Genomic DNA, 16,014 nt, shown 5'->3' with positions numbered 1-16,014 from the left:
GGATTTTCTATGCATGAATGCAATGCACACTTTGGTGTTCTCTCATTTTATTGCCTCTAAACCTGGGATATTACATTGAAGCAGGAACCGGGAATAACTTATGTGGATACTACGTCTGCGAGTTCATTCGCGAGATGACCTGTCACAGGGAACCGGAGGCGGCTATACAAGCCTGCGGGACTCTCTCCAAACGGAGGATCACATACGAGCAATTCAAGAGGAAATTGCGGGATTCTTTCTTAGCGAGGTCATAGCTCGAACTGGAGAATACCATCGGGAGTTCGTATATATGAGTTAGGGATATGAATAGATATGGTACCTTTGGTCCCGACTTTATATATCGTAAACATGCATTACTTGTACTGTATTTCATGACGATGTATATATATGCATGACAATCTTTGTGGTTTCTTGAATGATGTATGCATTGCAGAATTGAATGAATAATATAAAACCCTGAAACTCTGCCACGAGAGAGAAATGACCAGTTTGTTGGCCGCGTCAGAGAAACGCTGCTCCACCCTAAACCTCTGCTGTAGTAGAGAAACGGTCATTTTATCTGCCGCAGCAGAAACCCTCTAGTCTCGGGTCGTCTCACGAACCGGGACAAAGGTCCTCCACCACAAGCGCCTTGGCCGCACCACGTGGCGGGGTCTTTGGTCCCGGTGTATATTTGAACCGGGACTAAAGGGTTGAGCCTTTAGTCCCGATTGGTCCCGGTTCAAAAACCGGGACTGATGGCCCAAATGCACCAGGACTGTTGGCCCATTTTCTACTAGTGTCAATAAAGAGAAGAAACATTCCACAAACTAATACATAATTGGGAAAGTGGTTTACACGAAAGTATAATTTGAAACATGATTTCCCACAAACTAATACATAGTTTGAACCATGGTTGACACAAATATAAAAAATTGCAAAATAACTAAACCTAACTAGGCCGGGCATCACAGGTTTCGTGTGTTCGCTGCCAAGAAAGAACACTCGCAGGCACACCCAGTCACCCAAACTGGAAAATCCAGCTGTTGACGGTGCCCCTATTGGTTCTTTCGAGGAAGAACAACCAAAACCTCCGTGCCTATTTTCGCTGCGAAGAAACAACCCTCATCAGTCGTCGTCCTCCTCGGCGATGTCACCATGGTAGTGCCGGCGGCAGCGCATCTCGTCGAACACCTTGACGCTCATTCCCCCCGTGCCAAGGTAGGAGAACATGAGCACGAAGCCGGCTTCGAGGTGGTGGTAGCGCGCGAACTCCTCCCAGCCGATGTGGAGGTACATCTTTCCGCACGCGTCGTAGATCACGTCCACGATCCACCGGCAGCAGCCGCACACAGCCTCCCGCAGATGCAACGAGCCCGGCTCATCGCTGGTGATGAAGTCGGCGAACGTGTCCAGCAGCCTCTAGATGCCGTGTGGGTCGCCCTTGAGGGCGACGATGAACTCGAACAGCACTTGCCGCTCCTCCTCCTACAGGTCCGACGATGAAGACGACGGCGTCGCAGGCGACGGCGAGCGTGCAGCTCTACCGCGGCCACGACCACGACCGCGACCTTGGCCTCGGCCTCTACCAGCCATGGAGTCGACTCTTGAGATGGTGGCGGCTAGGGTTGGGGAGAGAGGCGCTAGGGTTTGTGTGTGTGAGAGACGATGAGAGAGCGGCCCTTTTTATAGGCCGGAGGGAGGCGTGGGAGCGGTGGCGCTCAGTAACACCGGCACACAGAGCTAGGCGCGAGGAGACGCTTCGCTGCGCTTCTGCGGGAACTGCACCGTCGCTGCGCGCCAATAACTTCCGTCGCGAGGTAGGCGACGGTTAGATTGAACTTCAATGTGCCACTGACGCATCGGTCCCGCCACTCCCCGCCTAGCTTTTCGTTGTATCCGGCATCCCCGGAGCGTCCCTGTGTAGCGGGGACGGGCTCGTGGCGCCGGACACCGTAACGGATCGCGCCGGACAAAAAGAAGCTTTGAGGAACGCGGTTGAAAACATTTTTTTATGTGGCGCGTCTCAAATCCATTTGATGATGCTTTAGGGTGCGGCTGGAGATGCTCTTAAATTACGTTCAGGAAAGGAGGACAAGGCCACGAGTTGTCTCCAATGCTTTGTCCTCTCCCCATCTTGTTCATCTTCTCTATCCTCGCCCTTTGCACCGTGCGCCGAAGATCTGTTAAGGAAATTGCAGAATCTAATAAGATTTTTTCATGAAAGGAATATAATAATATTATGAAGATAGAAATTTTATCCAACCTGCATCAACATAATGTCAGAAACTAAACGAGACATTAAGAATGCTTAGAGCCAAAAAAAAGTTCAGTCTGCCCTAATACCATTATTGATGTTATTGAGAAGTTCATTGTAATTAATGTATCCCGTTTATTCTTAGACGGAAGTAGTACAATCCCTTTTAGCCACACTCCTGCTAAAGTATTTGAGAAATCTAACTTCTAGGCAAAACTAATTTCTTGCGTGACCCTTGGACGAAACTATTTTGAAATCTAACCCATGTGATTGGCGTAATCATGAACGGAGCCGAAGTTGTGTGCATGTGAACGCCAAAGCAAAACGGTACGGAAACACCCTTGGTAGTCCGGCAACATTGCCATTGGCGCCGACCTTACTTTCGCGCAATGTGGCATGGCGCTGACCTGCTTCGGCGATGTTTTCCAATGGCGTCGACCTGCAGAATTTCAGCTTCACTCTCCATGACGCCAAACTCATGCATGCCAGAGGTCAATTTTCAAAATAGTTTTTCAAGGGGCCAGAAGAGGATTTACTTTCGTCTAGGGGTTAGATTTGTCAAAAAAAAAAAACACCTAAGTAACATGCATGCCCTAATTTTTTCAAGCTAATGTAATAACTCAAATGGAAATGTGCACGTGGATGGGAAAAACAAGCTAATGTGTAATAACTCATATTCGCGCGGGGATGGCTGACCTCAACCCCAAGTGCACGGAGGAGGCGCGTTTCTGGCGTATGCGGTGCCCACTCATATGCATGTGGCTTGTTGAATACTACCAGCCGCACAGAGTGATGAGACCGTTTGGGCTGTATCAGGAGTGCCCACCTCAGTGGTAAGACACGGACCACGCACTGCATAGGTAAACTTCTTGAATCATGGACCATGCGATGGAAGCTTGTTGATTGAAGCGATAGAATCTAACTTTATCCATTGTGCTCCAACATCTTGCAGGCTTGATAGGCAGCGGCAGAGGAAGATCACGAATTGGCCTGTCTATCATAGAGACCATGTCACAACGTTCCAACACTGTTTGGAAGCGATACGGAATGGTGGACATGTGCAGATTGTCCCTCACGACTTGGCCGCTTTCAACAACTATCTCCAATGGTTGCATGAAAGCACGCGTATCGAGTTAGTGAACCACGCGTATGATGACGACATCTTGGACGACCCCATCGAGTTCGATGAGGTTGCGCAAAGCCAGTACGACATGACTGCTCGCAAAGGGAGATCGAATTCTATTGCTTCCTCTCTAAACTTCGTGGTAATGCATTCTCTCATTACCTAGTACCTCATCTGTATTGGCATGTGCTCACTCAAATTATGTATAATATGTTTGTCACAGAGGATCGAGATCCAAAAAAGTGCTAAGGAGTGTGAGGTTATTTGGGATCAGAGCTATAGAGATGAGAAGCCTATCAGACCGATGCGACATTTCATTAAGGTATGGTCACCAACTTTGAATGTAAGCTATTGTGTTTGACAGCTTTGTAACCATGAATTCTATGACGCAGAACACTGGACGGAAGTTGCGGCGGTTAGCGAACTTGCTAGGTTGCCGCGATGGTGAAATTGCGGCTACATCCTCTTCTGAAGAGGCGGAAGTATGGACTATTATGTTGTTGTCAAACATGTGCTTACTAATTTCAGCTTTTGTAATCTCGTGTGTTCATGTTTGTGAAGATTCCTGATGACACCATTCTGAGTCAGAGCATTTCGAAAGGGAAGAAGCAAGCCACACGGTCTGCCTACCAGTTGAAGCCAAGGGGCAATGCTCCAAATCATTACACTCCGGAAGATTATGTCAACCGAGGAAAGAAGGTTGTCATTGAGTCCGATGTGGAGCCGGCGCGGAGGTCATCTTTGAGGAGGATGAGGAACGATGAGCCGTCATGAAGCTTCATAGGAGGAGGAGCAGGAGGTGCAGCAGCAACAAGAGCAACGGCAGCGGACGAAAAGGATGGCCGTCCGGAAGCAGCCCGTGAGGAGGGACGTCGAGGAGGATAGATGGATTTGCTACGTGTTGTGAACTCTATCTTCATATGTATCGTGTTGTGAACTCTATGTCATTTCGAACCATGTCTCTATTGCTACGTGTTGTTTGAATCTATGTGCTTCGATCTGAGCTATGATGTGTGCTATGTGTATGATGTGTAAGAAATTGCTATTGTTGTGTTGAAAACTGTTTAAATAAGGCAAGAATTTTCATGATTTTAACACAAGTCAACGTGTGGCGCCCTTGCCCCTGGTGTCACTATTCACAGTGTGGCGCCGACGCCATGGGCGCCACACATTGCAACTTATATATCGAAAACATCCAAGGGCTCCAGACGCTTAGTCCTTAGCCGTTTTGGCGAGCCTGTTTGTGTGGCGCCGCTGTCATCGGCGCTACACTGTGAAGTGCGACGCCCGTGGCATCAGCGCCACACAAACAGGCTCGCCAAAACGGCTAAGTACCACGAGAATTGTCTTACAGTATGTTTTGTGCAAACATAAGTGGATGTGTGGCGCCGATGGAGCGGCGCCACACATCCTGCCACGTCGGAGCGGAGCACACATCAGCATCGACCGCGCCACGTTGGATGGGCGAGTGGCGCCGCAGGCACGGACGCCACACAGTGAGGTGTGACGCCGATGTGAGGGATACCACACAAAAGGGTTTGATGGGTGAAATAGTTTGGCCGGAGGATCAGTCTGTGCTATAGTTTCAGAAAAAGGTTATTTTTGTGTAAATCCCCTCAATATTAACGTTGAGGAAAGGAGGACAAGACCACGAGTTGTCTCCAATGCTTTGTCCTCTCCCCATCTTGTTCATCTTCTCCATCCTCGCCCTTTGCACCGTGCGTCGAAGATCTGGTAAAGAAATTGCAGAATCTAATAAGATTTTTTTATGAAAGGAATATAATAATATTGTGATGATAGAAATTTTATCCAACCTGCATCAACATAATGTCAGAAACTAAACGAGACATTAAGAATGCTTAGAGCCAAAAAAAAAGTTCAGTCTGCCCTAATACCATTATTGATGTTATTGAGAAGTTCATTGTAAATGTATCCCGTTTATTCTTAGACGGAAGTAGTACAATCCCTTTTAGCCACACTCCTGCTAAAGTATTTGAGAAATCTAACTTCTAGGCGAAACTAATTTCTTGCGTGAGCCTTGGACGAAACTATTTTGAAATCTAACCCATGTGATTGGCGTAATCATGAATGGAGCCGAAGTTGTGTGCATGTGAACACCAAAGCAAAACGGTACGGAAACACCCTTTGTAGTCCGGCAACATAGCCATTGGCGCCAACCTTACTTTCGCGCAATGTGGCGATGTTTTCCAATGGCGTCGACCTGCGCAATTTCAGCTTCACTCTCCATGACGCCAAACTCATGCATGCCAGAGGTCAATTTTCAAAATAGTTTTTCAAGGGGCCAGAAGAGGATTTACTTTCGTCTAGGGGTTAGATTTGTCAAAAAAAAACACCTAAGTAACATGCATGCCCTAATTTTTTTAAGCTAATGTAATAACTCAAATGGAAATGTGCATGTGGATGGGAAAAAATAGGCCATCAGGAAGGAGGGTTGTACGGAGGACGTACGTGTTTGTAAGCCCAGGTCATTTTGACACTGACTCACTGCCCGACACGTCCAGTGCGACGGTGTACGGATTCTAGCCTGAAGTGACTTGTCAAACGAATCCCTCGCTTTTGACTCTCGATTGCTGAAGCACTCATGCATCTACCAAGTTACCACGCCTTACAACATCTTCAGCCGTGTTCCCCAAAACATCTCCAATCAGCGTCGGATTAAGCATTCAGATGGCGTGTTTCATTCGTGTCGCGTTTGGAGGACGTCGCTCCTCAGCCGCGTCCCCAAACACCGCCCCTAAATAGAAACTTAAATAGTTTACATTTAAAAGAGATTGTTCCCACCGAAATCGTTCCGATCGAAGTAGTCGGGATCAAAGTACTGGACGTGCAATCATATTACAGACAGGTGGTGCAAGTTAATAAGACGTAAATTAGAAGGAGGGGTTGGGCGACGTCGACGATGCATACTGACTCGAGGTAGGCCCGTCGATCACGACGACTTTGTCGGGCTCTGCCCTGTGTACCTGCTCCGTCACCGATACCGAGGTAGATGCCGACGCCACTGACGCTGGTGTACTAGCAGACGCTGTCGTAGACGCGTCTATTGGTGTCGGCTCTTGCTCCGGGGGTGGGGTTGCTACCGCTGCCTCGGCCGCCGTTATTTTGGCTTCGATGTCGTCGAAGATCATGCTTTTGTAGAAGTTGTGCGCCGCCCTCGTCCGGGGAGAAATTCCAGCTGTCGACGCGGTCAGCAGGGACATGTCCTCCTTCCGCTTCTTGAGCTTCATTTTCTCCTCTTGCCTCTTGAGAAGCACCGCCCACCTTTCGTCGGTCTTTTTGTCGCGGAAGAGCAGGGTCGAGGAGACCTCAGTGATCGACGCCTGCGTCTTCTCGGTCGACGCAGCGTCGGCCAAGGCGGCCTTGGAAGCCTTGTTGCCGATAGGGCGCCCTGCCGATGTCGCGAGCGGCGCATCCAGATCAATGGCATCTTTCCCCTTCGGCAACGAATGACACGTCAACCGCCATTTCTTGTTCGTTTTGAGCTTGCTATAGCAATGCATCAGCGCGAAAGACTTATTACCTTCCGAGTGCTTCCGGTACATCGCCATGACCTTGTCGAACTAATCAAATGAAGCACACTCAGATCGTGATTACAAACTAGGCGCTAAAGATTATCGTAGAAAGATGTGTACCACATCGCTGATGTTCGCGCCGCTGTCGCCTCTGGTCTCGGCCTCGTTATGGTACCCATGGAACATGTTCACCGACGCCTGGATGATGTCCCATCGCGTTGACATTGCCTTGCTGCTCTTCATTGTCACTTTGCGGTAATCGATGTTGACTAGCTTGCGCTCGTCGAATTCCGCCTTGATCGTCGCCCAATACTTCCCGTACTTTTGGTTGGCGCCTGACATAGGCATCCCAAATGGGCCTGCCGAAGATAGTACCCGGGGTTTAATGAAGGCCCACTACCCGAAGAATAAGAAGATTTGGGAGTCCATGATATATTAAGGAAAGTAGAGTTGTAACAGGAAGTGTTGTTTGTAATCTGGCGGGATGAGTTAGAAACCGTCCCGGACTCTGTAACTTGTACAAAACGAAACCCTCGGCTCCGCCTCCTATATAAAGGGGGAGTCGAGGGACGAAGAGATCATCGAATCATTGTTCACAAACCCTAGTTTTCATAATCGTCGAGTACTTTTCGGCTGAAACCTTCGAGATCTACTTGCCCTCTACTTCTAACTAAACCCTAGCCTATAATCCATAGGCATTGACAAGTTGATACCTTGTCAATTGGCGCCGTCTGTGGGAATTAGAGGCGTAAGGATCGGATCTCGATGGCACGTTCAAGATCTTCGACATCGTCAACCGCAAGCAACACAATGGATCGAGGTAAACGGATCGGCTGCTTGGTCTTGTCGATTTTGTTCCTCACCCACCCTCCCGTTTGGATGCATATGCGTATGCGGCGGAGCCCATGGAGATGACGTTCGGAAGGTTTCACTTTCGCGTCGAGCAGGAAGGATCGTATCGTGTCGAAATTCCGATTTCGTCGGGATCGTCGGCGGTCGATTCCGATTTTTCAAACTATACATCATCAACCGAGTCAGGAGAAGAAGAAACTTCGGAAACGCGTTACGTCAGCACCAGAGCAAGAGAGAAACTCGCCAAGCTCTTCGGCGACATATCGTTCGAGTCATCCGCGGACTCATATATAAGCGATGACTCAAGCGATGTCGACAGTTACGACTTCATCGACAAATCTATCACAGTGGGCAAGGTCTTCATCAATCTCAACAATGATGTCACCAAACCCAACATAGATCTGAGTACAAAATATCATCAGATTTATGCCACTGAAAATCAAGAGGAAACATCAGAGGCTTTCGACGATTTGGGTAATCCCTATGTCGATCCCTCAGATCTAAGGAGAGGTATGGGCACTAAATATGTCGGGCCCACACCACGCGTCAGAGTTCAACTTCCACAAACAGCCTGGGATAGAGCTGCAAAAGCTTTAGATGGTTCGGAGCCAATGACGACAAGCTGCTACGGTCCAAGAACTGCAAGCTTATCAATATAGGCTCGCACGAGCTGCCGAGAGGATTGGAAAAACGAGACGACTGAGTTGAACAGGGAGAAAGGAGGCAGCTTCGCATCCGGCGGGAGAAGGGCGAGATCTAAGTCGACAATCTAGAACCTCGGGAGATAGTCATAGAGAAGCTCGGAACGAGCAAGGTCCAGATTGCAACACATACACGAAGGAGAAAGAGAGTACCTGGTTCAAAATCTCGACATGTCTTTTATGTCGATAGACACAAGAGGGAATATTATCCCTAAAACACCGGAAAGCTGGGTATATGGCGACACAAGCCTTTATCCTTGCATCCAGGCCACCTCCAGGAGATCCAAGGGAGGCTTTGTACAATATGGCGATAGCAGGACAAGAAGTCATGGGAACGGCGTTTGTATCAACACCGCCAGAAGGAGCTGCAAGGCAAAATAGTCCACGACCTGCGGCGGCGGCAGCGGCCAAATGTTGAAGGAACAAGTGGAGCAAGAGATACGGCAGCACAAGCAAGGGTAGACGAGAGCACGGCAAGGCGAAGGGAACATCGACAATCCCCGAACTAAACGACGAGGATATGTGCGGTTTGCCGTGCTTCACAAGGAGAGTACGAAAAACTCGAGTCCCTTCGGGATTTAAGTTGCCTGATCACTTCAAAAAATTCGACGGCCTGCAAGATCCAGAGGATTGGCTAGTTGATTACCTCGAGACGGTGAAGTTAACTGGAGGGACTAGGGCAACAGACATGCAAAGTATTCAGGTGCACTTAAGTGGAGCTGCACGATCTTGGATCAAGAAGCTTCCTCCAGGATCTATCGACAACTGGGAAAGTTTCGAGGACGTATTCGTAAAAAACTTCAGATCCACGTGCAAAAAACCTGCGTTGTTAGAAGAGTTGAGAGCATGTCGACAAAAACCAGATGAGTCAATGAGAAAGTACATCCAAAGGTGGAACATCATAAAAAACTCGGCGAGAAAATATATCGACGAGAGAGCAATAGATGCGTTTGTCGCAGGAATTAGGCGTGGAGATTTTGTCGAGGACTTGGGAAGGACCAATCCAAAGACGAGTATCCGCGTTAATGGAGATAGCAAATAGATGGGCAGATGGAGAGGATGCTGTCCACAACAAACGGCACGAGGTCACCGGAAGAGGACCGTGGTCGAAATTACCAATCGAGGCGACGATTTCCCCGACGAGTACCCGAACTATGACGCCCCGGGGCAAATTTCGGCGGGCTTTCGGGCAAACACAGGGGAAACAATAGAGATGATTATCGGAGAAGCGGTGAGCAGCGAGGCGATAACGGGGACGACTCTCGCAACGAGGCAAAATAGCGGGCCTAGGTTCCCAAGGCCTTTCGTATCCCCAGAAGAAATGATGAACGGACCATGCCGGATGCATTTTTTCCTCGACGGTAACGGAAAAAGACAGTCGGGGCACTGCGGAAAGAGCGTCGAAATTTTCAGGCAATGTTCGGATATGCGAGAGAACGCTCATGCTCGAGCAGCACGAGAGAAATCCTCGGGAGCCCGGGAGCGAGGTTCACTCGCCACCACCTCCCGCGATTACGGACGACAATCGGCATCGGCTCGGAATAGCGGCAGCACCTCCACCACCACCTTATGTCGATCCTAACTCAAACGGAGCGGTGTCGATGATTCGAAGGGAAGGCCGTCCAACGGAACTCAAAAAGTAATCTCGAGACAGGTGTTCATGGCGGAGAAAATGCCTCCACCAACGGTTGAGTACCTCAATTGGTCGGGGCAAGACATCGGCTTCACCATAGCGGATAACCCGCAGCAAGTTCCTCGACCGGGGCGATCGGCACTTATTCGCCGGCGGTTATTGCGGGATTTGATGTTTCTCGAGTGTTCATAGATGGTGGCAGCAGCTTAAACCTTATGTATGCAGATACATTGAGGAAGATGAACATATCCTTGGCAAACTTGAAGCCAACGGACACAAGGTTCCACGGCATCACACCGGAGAAACCAAGTTATCCATTGGGGAAGATAAATCTCGACGTTCAGTTTGGAACTCGAGAAAATTACAGAATCGAGAAGCTGGAATTTGAAGTCGTGGATTTTCCATCGCAATACCACGCTTTGTTGGGACGACCGAGCATATGCTAGGTTTATGGCGGTACCACACTATACATACATGTTGTGGAGATTGCCTGGACCAAAGGGACCAATCACAGTTAAAGGAAGCTTCGCCTTAGCCGACAAGTGCGACAAGGATTTTCATCGGTTATCAGAAACTTTCGGGATGCAAGCTGAGTATTTGGCGTCAAAAAGTATGACTGATTACGACGTACGCCAGACGTTGGAAGACCAAATAAAGAATCAACTTTCAATACCGAGAAAAATTCAAAGGAGGTGCGGATTCACCCGACGGACCCGAAAAAGACGACATCTATCGCAAACAACATGGATATCGCATAGGAAAGCGCGCTCGTCGAGTTCCTCCGTGAGAGCTGGAAAATCTTCGCATGGTGTCCAGGTGACATGCCGGGAGTACCCGGGGAACTTGCCGAGCACCACCTAAATTTGGATCCATTAGCAAGACCAATCAAACAACCTTTGCGGCGTTTTTCGGAACCAAACCGCAAAGCTATGCTTTGTCGAAATCAATCGACTACAAGAAGCTGGTTTTATCAAAGAGATATTCACGAAGCCACATGGGTAGCAAATCTTGTGATGGTGCCAAAGAAAAACACTAAGGTCCTTCGCATGTGCGTCGACTTTACGTGTCTCAATAAACATTGTCCAAAGGATCACTTTCCCCTCCCGAGGATCGATCAAATTATCGACTCCACGGCTGGATGCGTGATACGTCTCCGACGTATCGATAATTTCTTATGTTCTATGCCATATTATTGATGATACCTACATGTTTTATGCACACTTTATGTCATATTCGTGCATTTTACGGAACTAACCTATTAACAAGATCTTTGAAGTGCCGGTTCTGTTTTACTGCTTGTTTTGGTTTCAGAAATCCTAGTAATATTCTCGGAATTGGACGAAACGAAGACCCAGGGCCCTACTTTTCCACGGAGCTTCCAGAAGACCGAAGAATACACGAAGTGGGGCCACGAGGTGGCCAGGCTATAGGGCGGCGCGGCCCAAGCCCTGGCCGCGCCGACCTATGTGTGGGCCCCTCGTGACGCCCCTTGACCTGCCCTTCCGCCTACTTAAAGCCTCCGTCGCGAAACCCCTGATGCGAAAAACCACGATACGGAAAACCTTGCGAGACGCCGTCGCCGCCGATCCCATCTCGGGGATTCCGGAGATCTCCTCCGGCACCTGCCGGAGAGGGGATTCATCTCCCGGAGGACTCTACACCGCCATGGTCGCCTCCGGAGTGATGAGTGAGTAGTTCACCCCTGGACTATGGGTCCATAGCGGTAGCTAGATGGTTGTCTTCTCCTCATTGTGCTTCATTGTTGGATCTTGTGAGCTGCCTAACATGATCAAGATCATCTATACTGTAATTCTATATGTTGTGTTTGTCGGGATCCGATGGATAGAGAATACCATGTCATGTTAATTATCAAGTTATTATACATGTGTTGTTTATGATCTTGCATGCTCTCCGTTTCTAGTAGAGGCTCTGGCCAAGTTTTTACTTTTAACTCCAAGAGGGAGTACTTATGCTCGATAGTGGGTTCATGCCGCATTGACACACTGGGGAGTGACGAGAACCCCTAAGGTTGTGTTGTCTTGTTGCCACTAGGGATAAAACATTGGCGCTATGTCCGAGGATGTAGTTGTTGATTACATTACGCACCATACTTAATGCAATTTTACTGTTGCTAGCAACTTAATGCTGGAGGGGTTCGGACGATAACTCTGAAGGTGGACTTTTTAGGCATAGATGCGGTTGGATGGCGGTCTATGTACTTTGTCGTAATGCCCAATTAAATCTCACTATACTTATCATGTCATGTATGTGCATTGTTATGCCCTCTTTATTTGTCAATTGCCCGAGCTGTAATTTGTTCACCCAACATGCTTTTATCTTATGGGAGAGACACCTCTAGTGAGCTGTGGACCCCGGTCCATTCTTTTAATACTTGAAATACAAATCTGCTTGCAATACTTGTTTTACTTGTTTTCTCTCGCAAACAATCATCTTCCACACAATACGGTTAATCCTTTGTTACGGCAAGCCGGTGAGATTGACAACCTCAACTTGTTTCGTTGGGGCAAAGTACTTTGGTTGTGTTGTGCGAGGTTCCACGTTGGCGCCGGAATCTCTGGTGTTGCGCCGCACTACATCCCGCCGCCATCAACCTTCAACGTGCTTCTTGGCTCCTCCTGGTTCGATAAACCTTGGTTTCTTTACGAGGGAAAACTTAGCTGCTTGTGCGCATCATACCTTCCTCTTGGGGTTGCCCAACGAACGTGTGAAATACACGCCATCAAGCTCTTTTACGGCGCCGTTGCGGGGAGATCAAGACACGGCTTGCAAGGGGAGTCTCCACTTCTCAATCTCTTTACTTTGTTTTTGTCTTGCTTTATTTTATTTACTACTTTGTTTGCTGCATCATATCAAAATACAAAAAAATTAGTTGCTAGCTTTACTTTATTTCTTGTCTTGTTTGCTATATCAAAAACACAAAAAAATTAGTTTACTTGCATTTACTTTATCTAGTTTGCTTTATTTACTATTGCTAAAATGGCTACCCCTGAAAATACTAAGTTGTGTGACTTCACTAGCACAAATAATAATGATTTCTTATGCACACCTATTGCTCCACCTGCTACTACAACGGAATTCTTTGAAATTAAACCTGCTTTACTAAATCTTGTTATGCGAGAGCAATTTTCTGGTGTTAGTTCTGATGACGCTGCTGCCCATCTCAATAATTTTGTTGAACTATGTGAAATGCAAAAGTATAAAGATGTAGATGGTGACATTATAAAATTAAAATTGTTCCCTTTCTCATTAAGAGGAAGAGCTAAAGATTGGTTGCTATCTCTGCCTAAGAATAGTATTGATTCATGGACTAAATGCAAGGATGCTTTTATTGGTAGATATTATCCCCCTGCTAAAATTATATCTTTGAGGAGTAGCATAATGAATTTTAAACAATTGGATAATGAACATGTTGCTCAAGCTTGGGAAAGAATGAAATCTCTGGTTAAAAATTGCCCAACCCATGGAGTGACTACTTGGATGATCATCCAAACCTTCAGTGCGGGACTAAATTTTTCTTCGCGGAATTTATTGGATTCAGCTGCTTGGAGGTACCTTTATGTCCATCACTCTTGGTGAAGCAACAAAGCTCCTTGATAATATGATGGTTAATTACTCTGAATGGCACACGGAAAGAGCTCCACAAGGTAAGAAGGTAAATTCTATTGAAGAATCCTATTCCTTGAATGATAAAGTTGATGCTATTATGTCTATGCTTGCGAATGATAGGACTAATGTTGATCCTAATAATGTTCCATTAGCTTCATTGGTTGCTCAAGAAGAACATGTTGATGTGAACTTCATTAAAAATAATAATTTCAACAACAATGCTTATCGGAACAATTCTAGTAATAACTATAGGCCATATCCTTATAATAATGGTAACGGTTATGCTAATTCTTATGGGAATTCTTACAACAATAATAGGAATACACCCCTGGACTTGAAGCCATGCTTAAAGAATTTATTAGTACACAAACTGCCTTTAACAAATCTGTTGAGGAAAAGCTCAATAAAATTGATATTCTTGTTTCTAGAGTTGATAGTCTTGCCTCTGATGTTGATCTTTTGAAATCGAAAGTTATGCCTAATAGGGATATTGAAAATAAAATTACTACTACAGCAAATGCCATCCAAGTTAGAATTAATGAGAATATAAGATTAATGGCTGAACTGCGTGCTAGGTGGGATAGAGAAGAAAATGAAAAACTAGCTAAGAAGGAAAATGTAGCTAAAGTTTGGACTATTACCACCACTAGCAATGCTAATGATTCATATGTTTCTGCACCTCCTACTATCCATGATAAAATAATTGGTGTTAGCAATGCTTCTACTCCTAGTGCAAAGCGCGCAAAATTACCTGAAACTGCTAAAACTACTTGAAGCTGCTTGTGATAAAACTCGCTGAAATTTTTTCCAACCTTGGGGATGATAATCCCATTGCTTTAGATTGTAATGATTTAGATTTTGATGATTGCCACATCTCTGAAGTTATAAAGTTCTTGCAAAAACTTGCTAAGAGTCCCAATGCTAGCGCTATAAATTTGGCTTTCACAAAACATATTACAAATGCTCTCATAAAAGCTAGAGAAGAGAAACTAAAACTTGAAACTTCTATTCCTAGAAAGCTAGAGGATGGTTGGGAGCCCATCATTAAAATGAGAGTCAAAGATTTTGATTGTAATGCCTTATGTGATCTTGGTGCAAGTATTTCTGTTATGCCTAAAAAGGTCTATGATATGCTTGACTTGCCACCATTGAAGAATTGTTATTTGGATGTTAATCTCGTCGATAATGCTAAAAAGAAACCTTTGGGGAAAGTTGATAATGTTCATATTATGGTTAACAACAACCTTGTCCCCGTTGATTTTGTTGTCTTGGATATTGAATGCAATGCATCTTGCCCCATTATATTGGGAAGACCTTTTCTTCGAACCGTTGGTGCTACTATTGATATGAAGGAAGGTAATATTAAATATCAATTTACTCTCAAGAAAGGTATGGAACACTTCCCTAGAAAGAGAATGAAGTTACCTTATGATTCTATCATTAGAACAAATTATGATGTTGATGCTTCGTCTCTTGATGTTACTTGAGATACACTTTTCGCGCCTAGCTGAAAGGCGTTAAAGAAAAGCGCTTATGGGAGACAACCCATGTTTTTACTCCAGTATTTTTGTTTTATATTTGTGTCTTGGAAGTTGTTTACTACTGTAGCAACCTCTCCTTATCTTAGTTTTATGTTTTGTTGTTCCAAGTAAAGTCTTTGATAGAAAAGTAAGTACTAGATTTGGATTACTGCGCGAGTTTCAGAATTCTTTCTTGTCACGAATCTGGGTCTATCTCCCTGTAGGTAGCTCAGAAAATTACGCCAATTTACGAGCATGATCCTCAGATATGTACGCAACTTTCATTCAATTTGAGCATTTTCGTTTGAGCAAGTCTGGTGGCCTAATAAAATCCATCTTTACGGACTGTTCTGTTTTGACAGATTCTGTCTTTTATTTCGCATTGCCTCTTTTGCTATGTTGGATGAATTTCTTTGATCCACTAATGTCCAGTAGCTTTATGCAATGTCCAGAAGTGTTAAGAATGATTGTGTCACCTCTGAACATGTGAATTTTTATTATGCACTAACCCTCTAATGAGTTGTTTCGAGTTTGGTGTGGAGGAAGTTTTCAAGGATCAAGAGAGGAGTATGATGCAATATGATCAAGGAGAGTGAAAGCTCTAAGCTTGGGGATGCCCCGGTGGTTCACCCCTGCATATATTAAGAAGACTCAAGCGTCTAAGCTTGGGGATGCCCAAGGCATCCCCTTCTTCATCGACAACATTATCGGGTTCCTCCCCGAAACTATATTTTTATTCCGTCACATCTTATGTACTTTGCTTGGAGCGTCGGTTTGTTTTTGTTTTTT

At 46.1% G+C, this 16,014-nt stretch overlaps 1 pseudogene; it reads left to right on the top strand.

Moving 5' to 3' along the window:
* Window positions 1-2,923: 2,923 nt before the first annotated feature.
* Window positions 2,924-16,014, top strand: part of LOC124649615 — a 27,975-nt pseudogene continuing 14,884 nt past the window's right edge.

This window comes from Lolium rigidum, chromosome 1 (assembly GCF_022539505.1).
Source record: "Lolium rigidum isolate FL_2022 chromosome 1, APGP_CSIRO_Lrig_0.1, whole genome shotgun sequence".
Classification (NCBI taxonomy): Eukaryota; Viridiplantae; Streptophyta; class Magnoliopsida; order Poales; family Poaceae; genus Lolium; species Lolium rigidum.
Note: the sequence above shows the minus strand (reverse complement) of the source record. Positions and strands in the feature narration are given on the sequence as shown.